The 24,190-nt window shown below is 34.4% G+C and overlaps 2 long non-coding RNA genes across 5 annotated transcripts in view; one reads left to right on the plus strand and one right to left on the minus strand.

The window, feature by feature from the left end:
* The first annotated feature begins 339 nt into the window (after positions 1 to 339).
* Positions 340 to 24,190, plus strand: part of LOC114805117 (uncharacterized) — a 39,928-nt gene continuing 16,077 nt past the window's right edge. The window contains exons 1-3 of one of the 4 annotated variants that reach the window (XR_008471807.1): positions 340 to 1,007; positions 1,756 to 1,970; positions 2,033 to 2,160. This is a non-coding gene — a long non-coding RNA (uncharacterized LOC114805117). The remainder of the gene's footprint in view (positions 1,008 to 1,755; positions 1,971 to 2,032; positions 2,161 to 24,190) is intronic. The other 3 variants (XR_008471809.1, XR_008471810.1, XR_008471808.1) reach the window with 3 other exon arrangements.
* Positions 1,828 to 3,142, minus strand: LOC128922621 (uncharacterized). Its single transcript, XR_008471811.1, has 4 exons — positions 2,643 to 3,142; positions 2,247 to 2,579; positions 2,021 to 2,185; positions 1,828 to 1,956 (listed from the first exon to the last, which is right to left on the minus strand). It is a non-coding gene; the product is annotated as an uncharacterized LOC128922621 (long non-coding RNA).

Here is a 24,190-nt window from a genome sequence, read left to right on the forward strand (position 1 = left end):
TAAATCCTTCATTTAAAAAATCCAATAATTTAGATGTCAATAGGTTCCACTATTAGTATAATGAAGAAAAAGAGCTTTGGAAATTTTAATTTACCCGTTGTAGAGCAAAATAGTACGGTTATAAATACTACAATGTCTGTGCACTTGACAAAATAACAAAAAATAAATAAATTTTTTCATATATTTATCAAGTAATGCCTAAGACAGACGTGTAACAATACTTTTTTAAGATTGCTTGGAGTTGTAACTAAGTCAGGATCAATTTTCCTGCCTGTTATTCATAATTATATGTTGCTTGAATTTATTTGTATCAGCTGATGGATGTAAACATAGTACAATACTACATGTGTGTCACAATGCTGGTATATGGTTTCTTGAACTTTTATTGCAGTACATATCGTAGTACAGAAACCATATGTCTATCTTAGGCATAACAATTTATAAAACAAAAGCTTTTTATTTTAGACACAGAATACGAAATGCTTGATAAATTTCACAATTTTACAAATTTGTTGAATTTTGAAAGTGCACAGAATAGGACTGTAAATGGCAATATTGAGAAACCAAACACTAAAGTAAAAAGTCCTTGCCCTGAGAAATTTAATTACGAAAAAATGCTATGATTAATGGTTTTTGTTGGATTTCGACAAGCCATATGACTTGTTATTAGGAAATGATTTTATTTTCAAAAAATTTTTAAATTATTGATATAGAAAAAATGAATATAGCTTTGAAAAATGGAACAATCATTCCTTTCCATATGAAAACTGTTCAGGAACAGGTTTATTCATTGGAAGTGAGTGAACAAAAAAATATTGCACTTGATCATGAAATCATCAGATGAAAAAAGCAAGATTGAAATTCTATTAAACCAATTCCACAAATTATTTTACAAAGAGGATGACAATCTCACCGACACAGAAACTTTGGTGCATGAGATTAAGACCACAACAAATCAGCAAATCAATTCAAGAATCTATAGACTACCTCCAAAACACGAAGAACAGGTAAGAAAGCAAATTTAATTATCTTTATTATTTAGATAGTTAAAATATATATGTTTGTGTGTATGTTTATGCTGCACGATAAGAGGTTATTTCAAATGCACACAAGCAATTGCCCAAATGTATTTTTATAATCATTAGGTTATCTTGTGCATACATATAAATATGTTTGTTTATTAATAGTTGAGTGCATGCGTGTTGCGTGCCTCATATAACCCTGCAAGATAGGTACCGGCGAATTCTCCGGTGAAATGCCAGGGAGCGGTACCCGCAGTTTCAATGAAAGTTTCTATGCCATTCTTAAGGGCGAATTGACAAAAGTACCCGAAACTATTGTGTACGTGTGATCGTTCATCCCTTTCTTGCACATTACATTCATCATTTAGCAATGTATATATACCTCTTGCACAATTTGGGGAATGGTATTGGTACAATCACGGATGAAAGACCCAATACTGCGAACCAAAACTACATGTGCACTTTCAGTACTGTTCTTGGTACTATTACTAGTGAAAGACCCAAAACTGCGAACGAAAACTCCACGTGCACTTACAGTACTGCGACCCACAAAAGCCCAGAAACTATACCCTCTGTTTGCGGTTAGTTCTACCAAAATCCCAAATGAGAATTAAATAACAAAATCATTAATTATATTACATATTTATTAAAAATATCATGCCATTTAGTTGTTTATTATTATATTTACTTTATACATATATTATCGTACTACACTATATACATATGTATAAAGTAGGTGAAAATGAATATTTGAACAATTTTTGCTATCGGACAAAGGCCGGAGGAAGAGTGGAAAATGTCAAATACCCCGTGCGGTCTGGAAGTGTAAGCTGCGCACATTATGTGAGGACTCTTTTGGTTTCTTTCGGAGTTTTTATAAGATCTGTGCTTTCATTAATTTCACTAGTACTAGATTCATCTGAGAGGAGGGTTTCTATAAAAAATAAAGTAAAATTTGAATTTTTATAAAGTTTGTAATAAAAGTTGGTAATAATTACCTTATGTTTCAGGAATTCTAAATCTAACACGGCACCGTTCAAGTCTTAACATCCATGCTGTAGTATTTCCATTGAACTAATTTCGGTGAATTTATGTCCTTGTAAAGCGATACAACAACGTTATGATTCCTCAATACAAGGTGAAAATGAATCAAAAAAGTCCTCCTAATTAAACATACAAAAAGTTTTTAAATTTCTATGAGCACAAACATTCACTTAAATTTACCCTTTAATTTCTGTGTTTTAGCTGCTAATGGCACGGCCAAGTGCCGGTAAGCTCAAAGATACTGAAACTGCTTTGCCCTCTAGCTCATTGGCAAAACCCAGTTGACACACGTCGTGATAATAAACGGTTTCAGAACACCTAAACATTGTCGTTCCAATTCTCGTGCTTGTGTTGACCAAAATGTTTAATTGCACGAAAAAAGTGACATTAAACGTAATATCTGGTGTGTGAATGATTTGTGTTCCATGTAGCAGCGTTTGCGTCCATAGTTTTGGATTTGCTTGCACCAATAAGTTTTAGAACCTTTAACGCGCCATATGAGGTTTGAAATATCTGTGTGGAAAATTAATTAGAATTTAAGGCAAGATAATATTATTATATTCAACAATTATTTACGTATTCAATGGTTTCGCCATTGATGTTGACCATTGTTGGCTCCTATTGCGTGCTTCAAATTGATAGTGCAATGAAGTATTACTGTATAACCCTCTTCAATTCCATATTTTGGCCTTAGAAAACTTTTATTTTACATTTTACTTATTTAAAAATGCGTGCTTCAATAATTTATACTTTAATTAGGCTGCAGATCACTGAATTAAATAAAACACGCAAAATAATACTTCACAAGCAGCCATGATATAGCTCAAAACAAAACTTGTTCAAATACGAGAACTTTGGTTGTTTCTTTCTATCATTCAGGGTGCTGTATGAGAGAAGAGTTGAGTTAAATGTTTATGCACATTTTACCCTTTGTTGTGTATGTGTGTATGTAGTGGTGTTATTAAAATTTATTTGAATGTGTTGGAGTTTCAGTCAGAGAATGTAAAATATAGAGAAGGTTCAATTGCGGACCAGCGTGTGAATTGTCAAAAACTAACAAAATCCTATAAGCGAGTTTCACCACAGCCGGCTCGGAAGGAGAAATATTAACAGTGACACGTTAGCAGAGCTGAGTATTAATTGAAAAATATGCTCAGAGGTATACATTTCTATTATAGACGCATGTTAGGCTCTTTGTTTATATGTTGATGAATTTATATGCTTACTATATACAACTGATATGAAATTCGTTTTGCGGATATTTATGAATGCATCCACAATTGAAAACATTATGCGATTTCAGAGGTATATTTGTAAAAAAATATTCAAACGGACCCACATATTTATGTAATATTTTATAATAATATACTGTACTATGTATAAATATGTTTTATATTTTTATATTTACTAAATACATTTCGTATAACACTAAAATGAACTACATATTTCGTAACTTAAACTTGCATATACATATGTACATATATCCATATACATAAGCATTTACGTGTGTATATATGTCATTGTTTGTATGTCATTGAACAAACACACAAACTTACATTTGCATATGCGTGCACGTAAATCTGCCAACCATCACAAAAAATCAAAAGCATTATCCTACAAAAACAACAAGCGCCTCAAACGCATAAGCAGAATCACAAGACCATATGGCAGCCAAATATTGCAGTAAGCACAACAAAAATATTTTCATTCAATGAACGCAAGCGCACATTCACTTGGCAAAGTTGCTTCATTCATAAAAGCAGAGCCTTACACATCTCCCCGCGCATGCCATGCCAACAAACGCCTTTTCGCGACGATGACAAAAATCATAAATTGAAGATTTTTCAAATGCTTCCTCCAGAAGGAAAAGTTGCAACGCCGCAAAAACCTAGGGAGCAAAATGGCAACATGGCCCTTGAGTCGATTTAAAATATTTTTCAGCAAAAATTCTGTGGCTCGCAAAAATTTATGTCGATATGTTTGCATGCTCACACATATTCATACATATTTACGACAAGCCGATTTTCTACCAACAACGCAATGTTGCGTCGCTTTGGCATTGCTCAGGCGGCCATCAATTTTTCGACGCATCGAGCTTCACAGGGCCGTTTCAAGTGATCCCGCCGTAATAATATTTGCGCTTAATATGTATTGACAAATATTGAAGTATTAATTGGTTATCTATATAATTAAATGCATTTTAATATCTACCAACATAATAAATCATGTTTAGAATAATTACTATTGATATTTTAAAGAAACAAGGCATAAAACTTAAAGACATTATATGTTGGACATCTGGGCCTCTTTGCCTGCGTACGCTCCACATTCATTACAACTCTTTGACATGAACACAAAAAATCATAAGCTACGGCCATTCGTAGTTGTCCGTGGCAACGAACATCTTATAAGAAGCCATGAGTACACATATTTATTTACATACATATATTGAATGTTGACAAATTGACATATAGACACAATTCGAATGGTTCTTTTGTTTACATGTGCACATATGTATGTAACTACGAACGTACGTTTATCATTTTGTAATAATTTACATACATATGTATGATAATATATGACATTTTAATGACTAAAGTAAATAAAGGTAGTATTATTATGTTACATTTAAATAAGATTATAAAGTAATTTAGTTTTTGTATATTGTAAAGAATTACATATGTATGTGCGCATGTGCCCTCATATCAATTATCAACAAAATATCTATAAATTATATGCAAAAAGTCATGTGCGCATTGTATATAGGCAAATATGTAAGTGTACATTTCCTAACATAGAAATTAACACCACTTTTCTCATTTAACACAGCAAACGCTCAATTCTGCTATTTTCGAGCCCTCTGATGTTAAACAGTGGTGAAACTTCCTTATAGAATTCTGTGGCGAAACTCGCTTATAGAAACGAGTACCCCTTCGAAAAGCAAGCCAGTGTGGCCATTAGCCCGCCGTGAACCTTCTCTATATTATACGTTCTCTGTTTCAGTACCCATGACTTGCTGGGAAGTGTGCAACATATAATAGTGGTACTCATTTAACGTCGTAAACGTATGGCAACATCGCAAAATTACAATATCGTAAAACAGCTGTTAATTTTTACATGCATCTCATTTTACGATAATCTTGCAAATATGCGAGACCTTTTTCAGTGGCATTCATGGCATGCTTACAATTAATTCACAATAAGCTGAGATATTACCACAATATTGCCAAAGAGCGCTCATTTAACATTTGTTGCCATATTGCAAATTTACTATATTTATATCATTGCAACGTTAAATGAGTACCACTACTGTATGTTTGTTGCATATTAATGCATATATGTTTATGTTTATATTTCGTTGCTAACCATTGCATTCGATATTTAGTGGACTGTATATTATTTTGTTTAAGTTATTCTAATACAAATTTCATGTTCATATATTTATGAACATTCTGACAGAGGCCAAAGTTTTATTCGATAGGCAATAACTTTGTTGCTTACCACAGAGAATGTAAAATATAGAGAAGGTTCAATTGCGGACCAGCGTGTGAATTGTCAAAAACTAACAAAATCCTATAAGCGAGTTTCACCACAGCCGGCTCGGAAGGAGAAATATTAACAGTGACACGTTAGCAGAGCTGAGTATTAATTGAAAAATATGCTCAGAGGTTTACATTTCTATTATAGACGCATGTTAGGCTCTTTGTTTATATGTTGATGAATTTATATGCTTACTATATACAACTGATATGAAATTCGTTTTGCGGATATTTATGAATGCATCCACAATTGAAAACATTATGCGATTTCAGAGGTATATTTGTAAAAAAATATTCAAATGGACCCACATATTTATGTAATAATTTATAATAATATACATAGTACATACTTTCATAAAAATATGTTTTATATTTTTATATTTACTAAATACATTTCGTATAACACTAAAATGAACTACATATTTCGTAACTTAAACTTGCATATACATATGTACATATATCCATATACATAAGCATTTACGTGTGTATATATGTAGATATGCCTTCAAAAACTCGAATAGTATCATTATCACTTATGTATCAGTGAAGGTCATGTCACATGTGCGCGCATTGCTCTGTATGCATATACATACATATGTTTGTATGTCATTGAACAAACACACAAACTTACATTTGCATATGCGTGCACGTAAATCTGCCAACCATCACAAAAAATCAAAAGCATTATCCTACAAAAACAACAAGCGCCTCAAACGCATAAGCAGAATCACAAGACAATATGGCAGCCAAATATTGTAGTAAGCACAACAAAAATATTTTCATTCAATGAACGCAAGCGCACATTCACTTGGCAAAGTTGCTTCATTCATAAAAGCAGAGCCATACACATCTCCCCGCGCATGCCATGCCAACAAACGCCTTTTCGCGACGATGACAAAAATCATAAATTGAAGATTTTTCAAATGCTTCCTCCAGAAGGAAAAGTTGCAACGCCGCAAAAACCTAGGGAGCAAAATGGCAACATGGCCCTTGAGTCGATTTAAAATATTTTTCAGCAAAAATTCTGTGGCTCGCAAAAATTTATGTCGATATGTTTGCATGCTCATACATATTCATACATATTTACGACAAGCCGATTTTCTACCAACAACGCAATGTTGCGTCACTTTGGCATTGCTCAGGCGGCCATCAATTTTTCGACGCATCGAGCTTCACAGGGCCGTTTCAAGTGATCCCGCCGTAATAATATTTGCGCTTAATATGTATTGACAAATATTGAAGTATTAATTGGTTATCTATATAATTAAATGCATTTTAATATCTACCAACATAATAAATCATGTTTAGAATAATTACTATTGATATTTTAAAGAAACAAGGCATAAAACTTAAAGACATTATATGTTGGACATCTGGGCCTCTTTGCCTGCGTACGCTCCACATTCATTACAACTCTTTGACATGAACACAAAAAATCATAAGCTACGGCCATTCGTAGTTGTCCGTGGCAACGAACATCTTATAAGAAGCCATGAGTACACATATTTATTTACATACATATATTGAATGTTGACAAATTGACATATAGACACAATTCGAATGGTTCTTTTGTTTACATGTGCACATATGTATGTAACTACGAACGTACGTTTATCATTTTGTAATAATTTACATACAAGTTAACACCACCGATAAGATATTTACAATTTGAACTACGAAACAAATGTGTCCAATATGTCATTGGCACATCTACTATTAAGAATCGTGTTACACACTCGTTGTACACATTAGATTGTAAGATGATCTTTTCACTTACCACACGTGGTCTTAAGTGGACATTCGTCACACACATTAGATTGTAAGATGAACCTTTCATTTACCACATGTAGCGCATCTAAAGTGGAACATATGTTTAAAAGATGACTATTAGATTGTAAGAATATTTGTACTTAGCCTTAAGAACAGGATTGTATAAAAGTAAGTAAAATAAAGATAAAAGAACAGTCTCTTCCAAGACTCGGACGTTTTTCGGTCGCTTGACTAAACACTCGTTTTTTATTTATTAAAAACCTTTTACATAAGGTCAAGAAATTAATTGGCGATCCTGCCAGGAGGAATAAAAAACTCCTATGGACCAAAATGTTTTAAACGGTTCGGTTTAAAAACAAACAAACGCAAGCAAGTATTGCGAAATCGCGAGAAAAGAAAAAAAAAAATATATAAAAAAAAAACACAATCAATCCATTTTCGAAAAAAACAGCAAAAGAAAACGAAATATTTAAATTTGCAACTAAATTGTTTTAAAAAAGTGACACATCACACACAGTTTCTTGGAACAATCCATTTACAAAATCAAGTGGATAAATAAATAATTTAATTTTAATAAAAAGAACAACAACAACATATTTTTTAAAGTGCGCAAGTTATAAAGTTATAAGCCAGACAAGATTTGTGACTAAAGCAACGTAAAAAAAAAACACAATCAATCCATTTTCGAAAAAAACAGCATACAAAACGAAATATTTAAATTTGCAACTAAATTGTTTTAAAAAAGTGATACATCACACACAGTTTCTTGGAACAATCCATTTACAAAATCAAGTGGATAAATAAATAATTTCAATAAAAAGAACAACAACATATTTTTAAAGTGCGTAAGATATAAAGTCAACTCATAGAAATAAGTTGGCAATTGAAGGAGCAGCTCCAACCCCCAAAGGCAGAGCAATAACAACAACTTCAACAACAACAAGTTAGTAGTAATTATTATAAATATTAATTCCTCTTGTACAACTGACCGTACATAAGACAACAATATTAATTATTATATTATTGATACATTAAATATATAAAAAATACAACAAACAACTAGTATTTAAGCTTTATAAAAATAAAAACATAATCCAAGGCTCGACCAGCCGGATAACACAATATTTTGAAACCGCGATTCACCACCGCAAGGGGGACCCTCCGGTTTATAATATAAACTCAATTCTGCGATTCTGAACCCCAGACCCTCCAGAATAAAAGAGTATCCTTTCCCAGAAAGGATCAAAACAATAAATATTTAATAAACAGAAATTATAGGTAATAAAGAAAGAAACAACTGAAAAAAAAAAAATAAAATAAATAAAAGATAAAATGGCAGTCAATAATTTTACAGTAGAAGATATAGCTAGAATAATAGCTACACAAACTAGTAATTTAAGAACTGAGATAGATCAGTTGAATAATCAATTAAAAGCATTAACTAATGCAACAAATGTAACTGAGTATGAAACTCAGAAAATTAACGATTCTATATCATGCAATGAAAATTTAGATATAATAAAGTCTTTACCAGAATTCTCTGGCAAATCTTATGTCAGCTGGAGAGAAGCTGCAAAAAATTCTATGAGTCTCTATATAGAAGGAAGTAGGAGATATTTTGGGGCGCTAACGATATTGCGAAACAAAATTGTAGGCAATGCCAACGATATCTTAACTAATCATGGCACAGTATTAAACCTAGAAGCCATATTCTCTAGATTAGATTTTGCGTATGCAGATAGAAGGCCAATTCATGTGATTGACCAAGAGATGAGTATTATGCGACAAGGATCAAAATCCTTAATTGATTACTATAATGAAGTTAATCAGAAATTAACATTATTAATTAATAAAACCATTATGACACACGGAACGAATTCCGAGATCACGAAACAATTGAATATAAAGAACCGCGAAACCGCGCTTAGAACGTTTATAACAGGTTTAAATTATCCTTTAAACCAAATTTTATTTACGTTGACACCTACCGATTTGCCAAATGCTCTTGCAAAAGCACAAGAACTTCATTCAAACCAATTGCGATCCCAATTTGCTTTGCAATTTACTAAAAACAACCATGAAATTGGTTCACGAAACCAGCCTCAAGCTAATCGAAGATATCCGCATTTTCAGAATAATTTAAGGTACCCTCAAAGGAATTTCAACCAAAATAATTCATACCAGATATATTCCAATCATACAGAACCAATGGAAGTGGATCAATCAATCCAATTAACAAATAGGCCCAGTGCTATGCAAATAAACCAACCAGATGTTAGAAGTAACAGGTATAATTGGCAGACCAATTATCGACCAACCAATATACCAAAGAGGTTAATTGAAAGTGCACAAATAAGCACACAACCTCAGCCAAAAATTCAAAGAATAAATAATATTGGTGAGAACCATTTTTTAGGGTAAACTCAGATTTGCCTTATGTTATTAAAACCGATACAAAAACGGGGCAAATCTTTAGAATTCTTATAGATACAGGGGCAACCAGCTCATATATACGGTCTGGAATTTATCATAATAAAAACATTTTAGTAATTAAGAAGAGAGTAAGAACCATTCATGGTTCAACTATAATAAAACACTTTCATAATATCAATCTGTTGGGTATACAGGAACGTTTTTATGAAATTGACAATTTAGAAAGCGATCTTTTAATTGGAATTAATTTCTTAAATAAAATCGGAGCCACGATTGATATCCCAAACAGAACATTGATTTACGGGGATAATAAAACAGAGAAAATAAATATCTTAGTGACTTAATTATAGTAAACCCTTTGGGACGAAAACATCTTGAGACACCTATCAAAGATAATACTGGCAAAATTATCGAAAAAAATGTATCATGCCAAAATGAAATAAGAAATGATACTACGAATAAACAAATAATAAATGAAGCAAATGCTCATAATATTTTAAAAATAAATAATTTTGAAATGTCTAACGAATTATCTTATAACGATAAGGAAACAAAACATATCTGCATCCCACTGTTAAGAAAGGATGTTATTAAAATAATTAATCATCATCATCAAAACGTGAACATGGATTTACCTTTTAGAACAGATATTAAAGCAGAAATTAGGACTGAGGATGATAAACCTATATGGTCAAAACAATATCCTTATTCAATATCTGCGAATAATTTTGTTAATAAGGAAATCGAAAGTTTGCTAGAAAAAGGAATTATACGACATAGTAAAAGCCCTTATAATTCTCCCGTTTGGGTCGTTCCTAAAAAAGGAATAAATGAAGACGGAAGTCCGAAATTAAGAATGGTCATTGACTTTAAAAAAATAAATGAAAAAACTATAACCGACAGATATCCAATGCCTAATCCTGAGGTGATTCTCTTTAATCTGGGAGAATCGAAATACTTTTCCACAATAGATTTAGAGTCTGGATTTCATCAGATATTGATGGAGCAAAAGGACATAGAGAAAACAGCATTTTCTGTAAATAACGGAAAATATGAATATTTAAGAATGCCATTCGGACTTAAAAATGCTCCAAGTATATTTCAGAGAGCAATGAATAATATATTACACGAATGTATAGGAAAATTTTGTCACGTATATGTTGATGACATAATAGTATACTCAAAAACCCTAGAAGAACATATATTCCATTTGAAATATATAGTGAAAACCCTCGAAAAAGCACATATGAAAATATCTATAGAAAAATCAAAATTTATAGAAACCGAAGTTGAATTTTTAGGATACGTTGTATCTCATAAGGTTATAAAAACTGATCCCAAAAAAGTAGAAACAATAAAAAATTACCCAAATCCTAAGACGTTACGACAACTTAGAGGATTTTTAGGATTAACGGGATACTATAGGAAATTTATAGAGAATTATGCAACAATTGCTAAACCATTAACAAAACACTTAAAGGGGGAAAATGGTCAAATTTCGAAGTATATGTCTAAGAAAACAATTATTAATCTTGAACAAGAAGGCATAGCAGCCTGTGAAACCTTAAAAAGAGCGTTGCAGGAACAAATTGAATTAGTTCAACCAAATTTCGAGAAAAAATTAATTTTAACTACTGATGCATCCAATGTTGCTGTAGGGGCAGTCTTATCCCAAGACGGAAGACCTATTACATTTATTTCGAAGACACTTAATTCTACCGAAGAAAATTATGCGACAAACGAGAAAGAATTATTCGCCATAGTTTGGGCATTAAAAGCATTACGCCATTACCTTTATGCAGTAAAAGATTTAGAAATTCACACGGATCATCAACCACTAGCATTTGCAATGTCCGAAAAAAATCCTAATGTTAAAATGAAAAGATGGAGAGCTTTTATAGAGGAGTTTTCTCCAAAAATAATTTATAAACCAGGGACAACAAATGTAGTTGCTGATGCACTATCAAGACAAATCTTAAATAATTTAAATAGTTCATGTGAGTCGAGCGACTCAGGTGATTCACTAATAGAAACCCAACACTCTGCAGAAAGTAGCGATGAGTATCAAATTCTTGAAACAAAAAAACCTTTGAATCACTTTAAGCAACAAATAGTAATTGATAATGGAGCAAGAATTACTGTCTTAGAGACGATTGCCTCTTTTAATAATAAACGATTTCTAATTGAGTATGATAGACCAGAAAACATAATTGATATTCTAAAAGAATATGTGAGCCCAAAAGTAGTTACAGGAATATTTTGCACACCTGAGGTGCTATATGCTATAAAAAACATTTTTAAGGATACATTTCCCACAGTAAAATTTCTATATACTAAGCTATTCCCTAACGATATAAGCAATAAAGAAGATCAGGGAACGATAATTGAGCAAACACACAATAGAGCACATAGAAATTATAGGGAAAATTTAGCACAAATTAGGCAGCAGTATTATTGGCCTTTAATGATAAAACAGTTTAAGCAATATGCGAAAAATTGTAACATATGTAATAATAATAAATACGAAAGACATCCGAAATTAATCCCAATAGGGGAAGCACCAATACCAGAGAAAGAGGGAGAACAACTTCATATAGATATCTTTTTCGCACAAAAACTTAAATTTCTTACGTGTATTGATTCATATTCAAAATTTTTAATAGTCAAATATATAGAGGATAAATCAAATTTAGAAGAAAAAATTTTAGAACTATTACAAACATTTCCAGATGTTAAAAGTATAGTTATCGATAATGAACCAGGCTTAAGTACGATACAGTTCAAGTCTTTAATGGAGAGGATAAACATACAAATTTATTATTGTACACCACGCCACAGTACAAGTAATGGACAAATAGAAAGAGTTCATTCAACACTAATAGAAATTTCTAGATGTTTAAAACAAGAACACAGCTTAATAAGTAATTTTGAATCAATTATGAGAGCAGTTCAACAGTACAATAAAACAATTCATTCAGTAACAGGCAAACAGCCCTGCACTATTTTATTTAATAAAGAACCACACCAAAATATGAAAGATGTGTTACAGAATGCCCAAGAAAAAATGCTGGAATATCATAACAAGAAAAGGCTTCAAAAAAGCTATCAAAGGGGAGATATAATATATGAGAAAATATTTGGAGAAAGAAATAAATTAAACCCCAAATATAAAAAACAAATAGTAGTAGAAGACTTAGGAAATAAAATTAAAATACAAAACAGAAACAGAACAATTCATAAAGATAATATCAAATCTTAAAATATTTTAGGCTCAAAATGTTAACCAATCAAAAGTAATAGAAATGGATACAAACCATATTTATGTAATCAATGCAAAAAATAAAACCATTTATCATAACTGTAACTCTAACAACCTTACTATTAACGGTAATTATTTAATAAAATTTGAAAATTGTAATGTTAAAATTGATAACTTAGTCTATAGACATCGTAAACCTCTCACTATAAAATTATTACCAAATCCAGTTAAAGTAATTAATATTACAATCACAAAGAACTTAAGTATGGAAGAAATACATTTTCAAAACATTGAAAATATTCAAGAAATAACAGAACTCAGACATGAGGCAAAAAAAAAGTAAAATGATAAATTACTGTCTGATAACAATTGTGGGCCTTATAGTAGTAATATTGATAACCTGTAAATACAAAATAAATAAGAGCACATAAGTTAAAGTTAACATTGAACAAATTCCAATGCAAGAGCAAGCCCAACCTATTGATCAAATGATGGAAAGGATCAAGTACTATTCCTCTTTGAATCGGGACGCTTCAATTTAGAGGTGGGGGAGTTAACACCACCGATAAGATATTTACAATTTGAACTACGAAACAAATGTGTCCAATATGTCATTGGCACATCTACTATTAAGAATCGTGTTACACACTCGTTGTACACATTAGATTGTAAGATGATCTTTTCACTTACCACACGTGGTCTTAAGTGGACATTCGTCACACACATTAGATTGTAAGATGAACCTTTCATTTACCACATGTAGCGCATCTAAAGTGGAACATATGTTTAAAAGATGACTATTAGATTGTAAGAATATTTGTACTTAGCCTTAAGAACAAGATTGTATAAAAGTAAGTAAAATAAAGATAAAAGAACAGTCTCTTCCAAGACTCGGACGTTTTTCGGTCGCTTGACTAAACACTCGTTTTTTATTTATTAAAAACCTTTTACATAAGGTCAAGAAATTAATTTACATATGTATGATAATATATGACATTTTAATGACTCAAGTAAATAAAGGTAGTATTATTATGTTACATTTAAATAAGATTATAAAGTAATTTAGTTTTTGTATATTGTAAAGAATTACATATGTATGTGCGCATGTGCCCTCATATCAATTATCAACAAAATATCTATAAATTATATGCAAAAAGTCATGTGCGCATTGTATATAGGCAAATATGTAAGTGTACATTTCCTAACATCGAAATTAACACCACTTTTCTCATTTAACACAGCAAACGCTCAATTCTGCTATTTTCGAGCCCTCTGATGTTAAACAGTGGTGAAACTTCCTTATAGAATTCTGTGGTGAAACTCGCTTATAGAAACGAGTACCCCTTCGAAAAGCAAACCAGTGTGGCCATTAGCCCGCCGTGAACCTTCTCTATATTATACGTTCTCTGTTTCAGTACCCATGACTTGCTGGGAAGTGTATGTGTGTTGCATGTATGCGTGCAACATATAATAGTGGTACTCATTTAACGTCGTAAACGTATGGCAACATCGCAAAATTACAATATCGTAAAACAGCTGTTAATTTTTACATGCATTTCATTTTACGATAATCTTGCAAATATGCGAGACCTTTTTCAGTGGCATTCATGGCATGCTTACAATTAATTCACAATAAGCTGATATTACCACAATATTGCCAAAGAGCGCTCATTTAACATTTGTTGCCATATTGCAAATTTACTATATTTATATCATTGCAACGTTAAATGAGTACCACTACTGTATGTTTGTTGCATATTAATGCATATATGTTTATGTGGTTTCTTTTATATGCAATGATTTTCACATTTTTATGAGCAAGGCTCATATTGCAATTTCGTTGCTAACCATTGCATTCGATATTTAGTGGACTGTCTATTATTTTGTTTAAGTTATTCTAATACAAATTTCATGTTCATATATTTATGAACATTCTGACAGAGGCCAAAGTTTTATTCGATAGGCAATAACTTTGTTGCTTACCACAGAGAATGTAAAATATAGAGAAGGTTCAATTGCGGACCAGCGTGTTAATTGTCAAAAACTAACAAAATCCTATAAGCGAGTTTCACCACAGCCGGCTCGGAAGGAGAAATATTAACAGTGACACGTTAGCAGAGCTGAGTATTAATTGAAAAATATGCTCAGAGGTTTACATTTCTATTATAGACGCATGTTAGGCTCTTTGTTTATATGTTGATGAATTTATATGCTTACTATATACAACTGATATGAAATTCGTTTTGCGGATATTTATGAATGCATCCACAATTGAAAACATTATGCGATTTCAGAGGTATATTTGTAAAAAAATATTCAAACGGACCCACATATTTATGTAATATTTTATAATAATATACATAGTACATACTTTCATAAAAATATGTTTTATATTTTTATATTTACTAAATACATTTCGTATAACACTAAAATGAACTACATATTTCGTAACTTAAACTTGCATATACATATGTACATATATCCATATACATAAGCATTTACGTGTGTATATATGTAGATATGCCTTCAAAAACTCGAATAGTATCATTATCACTTATGTATCAGTGAAGGTCATGTCACATGTGCGCGCATTGCTCTGTATGCATATACATACATATGTTTGTATGTCATTGAACAAACACACAAACTTACATTTGCATATGCGTGCACGTAAATCTGCCAACCATCACAAAAAATCAAAAGCATTATCCTACAAAAGCAACAAGCGCCTCAAACGCATAAGCAGAATCACAAGACAATATGGCAGCCAAATATTGTAGTAAGCACAACAAAAATATTTTCATTCAATGAACGCAGGCGCACATTCACTTGGCAAAGTTGCTTCATTCATAAAAGCAGAGCCATACACATCTCCCTGCGCATGCCATGCCAACAAACGCCTTTTCGCAACGATGACAAAAATCATAAATTGAAGATTTTTCAAATGCTTCCTCCAGAAGGAAAAGTTGCAACGCCGCAAAAACCTAGGGAGCAAAATGGCAACATGGCCCTTGAGTCGATTTAAAATATTTTTCAGCAAAAATTCTGTGGCTCGCAAAAATTTATGTCGATATGTTTGCATGCTCATACATATTCATACATATTTACGACAAGCCGATTTTCTACCAACAACGCAATGTTGCGTCGCTTTGGCATTGCTCAGGCGGCCATCAATTTTTCGACGCATCGAGCTTCACAGGTCCGTTTCAAGTGATCCCGCCGTAATAATATTTGCGCTTAATATGTATTGACAAATATTGAAGTATTAATTGGTTATCTATATAATTAAATGCATTTTAATATCTACCAACATAATAAATCATGTTTAGAATAATTACTATTGATATTTTAAAGCAACAAGGCATAAAACTTAAAGACATTATATGTTGGACATCTGGGCCTCTTTGCCTGCGTACGCTTCACATTCATTACAACTCTTTGACATATACACAAAAAATCATAAGCTACGGCCATTCGTAGTTGTCCGTGGCAACGAACATCTTATAAGAAGCCATGAGTACACATATTTATTTACATACATATATTGAATGTTGACAAATTGACATATAGACACAATTCGAATGGTTCTTTTGTTTACATGTGCACATATGTATGTAACTACGAACGTACGTTTATCATTTTGTAATAATTTACATACATATGTATGATAATATATGATATTTTAATGACTAAAGTAAATAAAGGTAGTATTATTATGTATGTTACATTTAAATAAGATTATAAAGTAATTTAGTTTTTGTATATTGTAAAGAATTACATATGTATGTGCGCATGTGCCCTCATATCAATTATCAACAAAATATCTATAAATTATATGCAAAAAGTCATGTGCGCATTGTATATAGGCAAATATGTAAGTGTACATTTCCTAACATAGAAATTAACACCACTTTTCTCATTTAACACAGCAAACGCTCAATTCTGCTATTTTCGAGCCCTCTGATGTTAAACAGTGGTGAAACTTCCTTATAGAATTCTGTGGTGAAACTCGCTTATAGAAACGAGTACCCCTTCGAAAAGCAAACCAGTGTGGCCATTAGCCCGCCGTGAACCTTCTCTATATTATACGTTCTCTGCTTACCATTGCACATGACATTTAGTGGACTGTATATTCTTTTCATTTAACTTATTGCTTACATGTGTATTTTTATGTATTAATGTACTTGTGTCAAAAATATAATGTTCTACATATAATCAATCTTACAGCCGGTTTCACGAAAGTTTTTATTTGAAAATTAAGTTCCATTTAATTTTAATTTTAATTTTTATTTAACTTTGCATTTAAATTTCCTGCGTTTCACCATTATTGACATTTGGCATTCACAAAATTAAAAGGCAGGGATGTTAGTAAGAATAACAGCTGATTTATGTAAACAAATTGTATTGCTTTGTCAAAATGGTAAACAAATGGGAATTCAGCTGATAGAAAAGCGTAACTATGGTTTGCAAAGCGTGACCGTTTAAATAAAAATTAAATCAAATGGTGAAACTGAAATTTATTATTTTTCACTTAAATTTGTTTCGTGAAACCGGCTGTTAATATAATAAATCATTCATGTTCATATATTTATGAACAAAACCATTTGGTCAGAAAACATTTTGGTAATAAAAGTGTTAGAACTTCCGAAAACAGAGAGACAGCTTAAAGGTTTTTTGGGAGCTATAGGGTATTATAGGAAATTTATTAAAGACTATTCGAAAGTAGCATATCCCATGATAAAGTACTTAAAAAAGGTTATACAATAAATCCAAGAGATCCGCAATACATAGCTAGTTTTGAAAATTTGAAAACACTAATTTCATCACATCCAATTTTAAAATTTCCTGAATATGATAAGGAGTTTACTATCACAACTGATGCAAGTGATTATGCTACATTTCCAAATAGTAAAAAGTTATATAAAAGGAAAGGGAATAGTGGGAATATTTTTGAATGTATCCGAAGCGGATTACCACAAAATGCAAAACTTACTAATAGAAATGTTTGCTCACGATAGAAGTTTAAAATTCGTAAAATGTACAAAAAGAGCGTCAGAGATAGAAGAAGAGGAACTACATCATGGTATAACAAATATCGTTACACCATACACAGGAAACTATGCATAGTGGTATAAATGAAACCTATAATTCATTAAAAGATAAGATCTATTATCCCAAATTTAAGGAAGAAATTTAACTGATAATAATCAACTGCCTAAAATGCCAACAAATTAAATACGATAGGAAACCATAAAACCAAAATTTCTTCTTACTGAAACTCCAACCGATAAAAAGGAGATAGTTCATATTGACATATTCCATTTCAAAACAAATCCTTTGTAACAGCATTATATAGACTTACAAAATTTGCGGCAATCTATAAAATAACAGATAGGAACTGGTCCGCAAAGAAAACAATTTTAATTGAACAATTTTCAAAATTCTTCTTCTTCTTGACTGGCGTAGACACCGCTTACGCGGTTATAGCCGAGTCCAAAACAGCGCGCCACGTATCCCTCCTTCAGGCAGTTTGGCGCCAATTGGTTATACCAAGCGAAGCCAGGTCCCTCTCCACCTGGTCCTTCCATCGGAGTGGAGGTCTTCCTATTTCTCTGCTTCCACCAGCGGGTACTGCATCGAATACTTTCAGAGCTGGAGCACTTTCATCCATTCGAACAACATGCCGTTGGCAATTCTTAAAGGACCATAAATCTTCCGCAAAACCTTTCTCTCGAAAACTCCTAGTGCCGTCTCATCGGATGTTGACATCGTCCACGCTTCTGCACCGTAAAGTAGGACGGGAATGATGAGAGACTTGTAGAGTTTCGTTTTTGTTCGTCGAGAGAGGACTTTACTTTTCAATTGCCTACTTAGTCCATAGTAGCACCTGTTGGCAAGAGTGATCCTGCGTTGGATTTCCAGGCTGACATTGTTATTGCTGTTAATGCTGGTTCCCAGGTAGACGAAATTATCTACAACTTCAAAGTTATGACTGTCAACAGTGACGTGGGAGCCAAGACGCGAATGCGCTGACTGTTTGTTTGATGACAGGAGATATTTCGTCTTGTCCTCGTTCACCACCAGACCCATACGCTTCGCTTCCTTATCCAGTCTGGAAAAAGCAGAACTAACGGCGCGGGTGTTGTTTCCAATGATATCGATATCATCGGCGTACGCCAGTAGCTGTACACTCTTGTATAAGATTGTACCTTCTCGGTTTAGCTCTGCAGCTCTTATAATTTTTTCCAGCATCAAGTTAAAGAAGTCGCACGATAGTGAGTCACCTTGTCTGAAACCTCGTCTGATATCGAACGGCTCGGAGAGGTCCTTCCCGATCCTGACGGAGCTTTTGGTGTTGCTCAACGTCAGCTTACACAGCCGTATTAGTTTTGCGGGGATACCAAATTCAGACATCGCGGCATAAAGGCAACTCCTTTTCGTGCTGTCGAAAGCAGCTTTAAAGTCGACAAAGAGATGGTGTGTGTCGATCCTATTTTCACGGGTCTTCTCCAAAATTTGGCGCATGGTGAATATCTGGTCTGTTGTTGATTTTCCAGGTCTAAAGCCACACTGATAAGGTCCAATCAGTTTGTTGACGGTGGGCTTTAGTCTATCACACAATACGCTCGACAGAACCTTATACGCGATGTTGAGGAGGCTTATCCCACGGTAATTGGCGCAAATTGTGGGGCTCCCTTTTTGTGTATTGGGCAGAGTACACTGAGATTCCAATCGTCAGGCATGCTTTCTTCCGACCATATTCTGCAAAGAAGCTGATGCAAGCACCTTATCAGCTCTTCGCCACCGTATTTGAATAGCTCGGCCGGTAATCCATCGGCCCCCGCCGCCTTATTGTTCTTCAAACGGGTAATTGCTATTCGAATTTCTTCACGGTCGGACAATGGAACATCTGCTCCATCGTCGTCGATTGGGGAATCGGGTTCGCCATCTCCTGTTGTTGTACTTTCACTGCCATTCAGCAGGCTGGAGAAGTGTTCCCTCCATAAACTCAGTACACTCTGGTCATCAATAAATAGATCACCTCTGGGGGTCCTACAGAAGTGTGCTCCGGTCTTGAAACCTTCAGTTAGTCGCCGGATCTTTTCGTAAAATTCCGAGCATTTCCCCTGTCGGCCAGCTTGTCAAGCTCTTCATACTCACGCATTTCGGCCTCTTTCTTTTTTTGTCTGCAAATGCGTCTCGCTTCCCTCTTCAGCTCTCGGTATCTTTCCCATCCCGCTCGTGTTGCGGTCGATCGCAACATTGCGAGGTAGGCAGTCTGTTTTCTCTCCACTGCGAGACGACAATCCTCATCACACCAGCTGTTTTTTTGGCTTTTCCGAAAACCAATGGTTTCGGTTGCAGCTGTACGTAAGGAGTTTGATATGCCGTCCCACAGTTCCCTTATACCGAGATGCTGATGAGTGCTCTCAGAGAGCAGGAGTGCAAGTCGAGTAGAAAATCGTTCGGCTGTCGGTTGTGATTGCAGCTTCTCGATGTCGAACCTTCCTTGTGTTTGTTGACGTGTGCGCTTTTCTACACAGAGGCGAGTGCGTATCTTTGCTGCTACTAGATAATGGTCCGAGTCGATGTTGGGACCACGAAGCGTACGCACATCAGAAACACTGGAGACATGTCGTCCATCTATCACAACATGATCGATCTGGTTGCGAGTGATTCGATCCGGGGACAGCCAAGCAGCTTGATGGATTTTCTTATGCTGGAATCTAGTACTACAGACGACCATATTTCAGGCCCCGGCGAAGTCGATCAGCCTCAGACCGTTTGGTGATGTTTCGTCATGGAGGCTGAATTTTCCGACTGTTGTGCCAAAGACACCTTCTTTACCCACCCTAGCGTTGAAATCGCCAAGCACGATTTTGACATCGTGGCGAGGGCAGCGCTCATAGAAGGTATCTTTGGTCACTTCGTCCTTCTCTTCCGTCGGGGCGTGGGCGCAAATCAGCGATATGTTGAAGAACCTCGCTTTGATGCGGATTGTGGCTAGACGTTCATCCACCGGAGTGAATGCCAGGACTCGACGACGGAGTTTCTCTCCCACCACGAATCCCACACCGAATTTGCGCTAGTAGATGTCACAAGGACCCACCTTCTTCCGTCCTTGCCCCGTCCATCGCATTTCTTGGATTGCGGTGATGTCAGCCTTTACTCTTACGAGGACATCAACCAGCTGGGCAGAGGCACCTTCCCAATTAAGGGTCCGGACATTCCAGGTGCATGCCCTTAAATCGTAGTCCTTTAAACGTTTGCAGTGGTCGTCATCAAAATTGGGGTCTCTCATCCGAGGCTGTTTTGTTCTTTTCATTGGGGGGTGTTTTTATGTGGTGGGTCCCAAACCCTACGCACAACCGCATAAGCGGGTTTCGCCTTCTCACTTTAGCACGCCTCCAAACGGATGTCTGTTGGCTACCCAGAGGATACTAGGTCTAAGTCCGGAAGTCGTGAGCTGCTTGAGCCACATGTAAAAGAATCGTTCCTGGCCACTCCCAAGTGAATGACATTCAGAAACTTTCCTCACTTACGTGAACTTCTACATATGACTCCATCCTCCAAAATTCGGTAAACCTAAAAAGGTCGTTATGGATAATGAATTCAAGGCAGAACAGTTATTAGCATACCTTCGGAATGAAAGAATACAGGTTCATCTCACAAAACCAAATAGTCATATGGGAAATGCGGACGTTGAGAGATTGCACTGAGAGATTGCACAGAAATTGAGATGATAATGCAGGTCGTTGTAGGAAATTATAATGATCCATACCATTCTACCATCAAATGCACATCCAGAGTGGCTAAAGATGAGGTGTCTTCCAACGTTTTGAGGGAACGAATGTTCAAAAGAAAATAATAGAAACAAGTAAGGAAAGGCTATGTTCGGGTACAACCGAACATTTTATACACTCGCAATTTATTGATGTAATTTTATAAAGATAACACAATTCGACCCATATATTCGGCAAAAAGTTCAATAGAATAAAGAAAACCATCATAAATAGTATATTATCATATATATCACTCGTTTTCACCACCAAGACACAATATATCGAAAACTATACGCTCACTTAATTTTATATTACCTATAATTAGGTATATGGGATCTAGGGGAAGTTATGACCCGATTTTAACCATTTTTGGTACAGAGACAAACTGATTACATTAAAATATTAAAAAAAATTCACCTATATTTTCGGTGAAAAAATACCCTTAGGAACTGAGTTCTTCATGTTCGATATCAGGGGCCTTCAAAAGTCATGGTCCGATTTTGACAATTTTTCCACAAGTGAGCTGTGACCTCAAATACAGTATTTGTGTAAAGTTTTATTCCGATATCTTCATTGGTTCCTAATGTATATATTATAAAGTGAACGAGTCAGATGGAATTCAAAATTGAGTTATATGGGAAGTAGGCGTGGTTGTGAACCGATTTTGCCGATATTCGTGATATATTCCTGTCATTAGGGTGTCAAGAAAGTTTTATATACCGAATTTCATTGAAATCGGTCGAGTACTTCTTGAGATATGGTTTTTAACTCATAAGTGGGCGACGCCACGCCCATTTTCCATTTTGTAAAAAAAATCTCAGTGCATCTTCTTTCTGATATTTCTTCTGTAAAATTTAGTGTTTCTGACGTTTTTCGTTTGTGATTTAACGCACTTTTAGTCATTTTCAACATAACCTTTGTATGGGAGGTGGACTGTGGACAGTCCATTTTTGGACTGTATGAGGACATGGCTATTTGAGAGCGGGGTCACGCCCACTTAAAAAAAAATTACATCCAAATATGCCGATTTTGCATAGTGGACCGATTTGCCCATCTTCGAAAGCAACCTTTTCAGGGTGCCAAGGAAGTTATTAAGATATCTTAATTTTTACTCAAGTTATCGCTTGCACGGGCAGACTGACGGACAGACATCCGGATTTCAACTCCACTCGTCATCCCGATTCTTGGTGACACAAACAACCGTTATGTGAACAAAACTATAATACTCTGTGCAACATGTTGCGAAAGTATAAAAAGAAACAAGGAAAAATGTCCATTACGTAAATATTAAAAGTCCTCTGGCTGGAAATCAAAATTCTAGAGATGATATAGAAGAAGATAGGTTTAGCACAGAAGCATTACTAGGTGTAGTAATAGTAATGAACATAATATAAACAATTAGTATATAATATACGAATTATATATATCACGATTTTTTTCCAGTTTCAGATATGGGTAACCATTATAGCGGTGGTTTTGAATTAGAGGATGATAGAAGGGAAATTTCAAGTAAACATATGGAACGCTCTATTATGATTTAAAAACTTCAAGAGCTTCGATTTTTTTATAGCAAAACCCTAAAAGAGCTCGCAAAATTCGCCATTTTTTCCAAATGTCTACTAAAAGTTCAATTTTTGGTATATTTGCTTGACATGTGTGACACCAATCACAGAAGAAGCAGGGTATACCATAGTTCAACTAGGAGAAGTGGATATAGTACGTGATGTACATACTAGTTTACATATAATTAAACCAAAAGAGATAATGGAAGTGGTTGATAAGATTAAAGAAAATATTCAAGAAAGTAATATATCTATAAATAACAGAGAACTACTTTTAAATGAAGTAGAAACTATAAAGTCAAAAATAAGATCAATTGCACCCAGGGAGGAAAATAGATGGAAGAGCATACACTCTTGCCCTATGCCCTTGTGTCCTGGCAGCCAGTAGAATTGAAGTCGCCTATTTCTGGCGACATCATCCACTACTGTCCTACCACACAAGACACTTTGGCCGATATGCTGACTGTCCCCCCGATTTTGCTGTGCTGTTTTCAGCAAAGAAATCTATAGGTGGCAGGTTTAGTATTATTTCAAGAGCTGGCGTTGGGGTGGTTCTTAGTGCTCCCTAGGGCACCCTAGAGCAGAATCGGTCTTACCACTGCTATGCAGCACCAGTACATAAGAAAGGGAGAAAGCCTCCAGGTAGTGTTAAGCATCTGCCTGCACGCATATAAAGCATTGCTGGCCTTTCTTACTCTCTCCTCTACATTGTACTTCCACAAAAGTTTGCTGTCCAAGACTAACTTCTTCTTCTTTAATAATTTATTCACCACTAATA

This window comes from Zeugodacus cucurbitae, chromosome 6, assembly GCF_028554725.1.
Source record: "Zeugodacus cucurbitae isolate PBARC_wt_2022May chromosome 6, idZeuCucr1.2, whole genome shotgun sequence".
In the NCBI taxonomy this organism is placed as follows: domain Eukaryota; kingdom Metazoa; phylum Arthropoda; class Insecta; order Diptera; family Tephritidae; genus Zeugodacus; species Zeugodacus cucurbitae.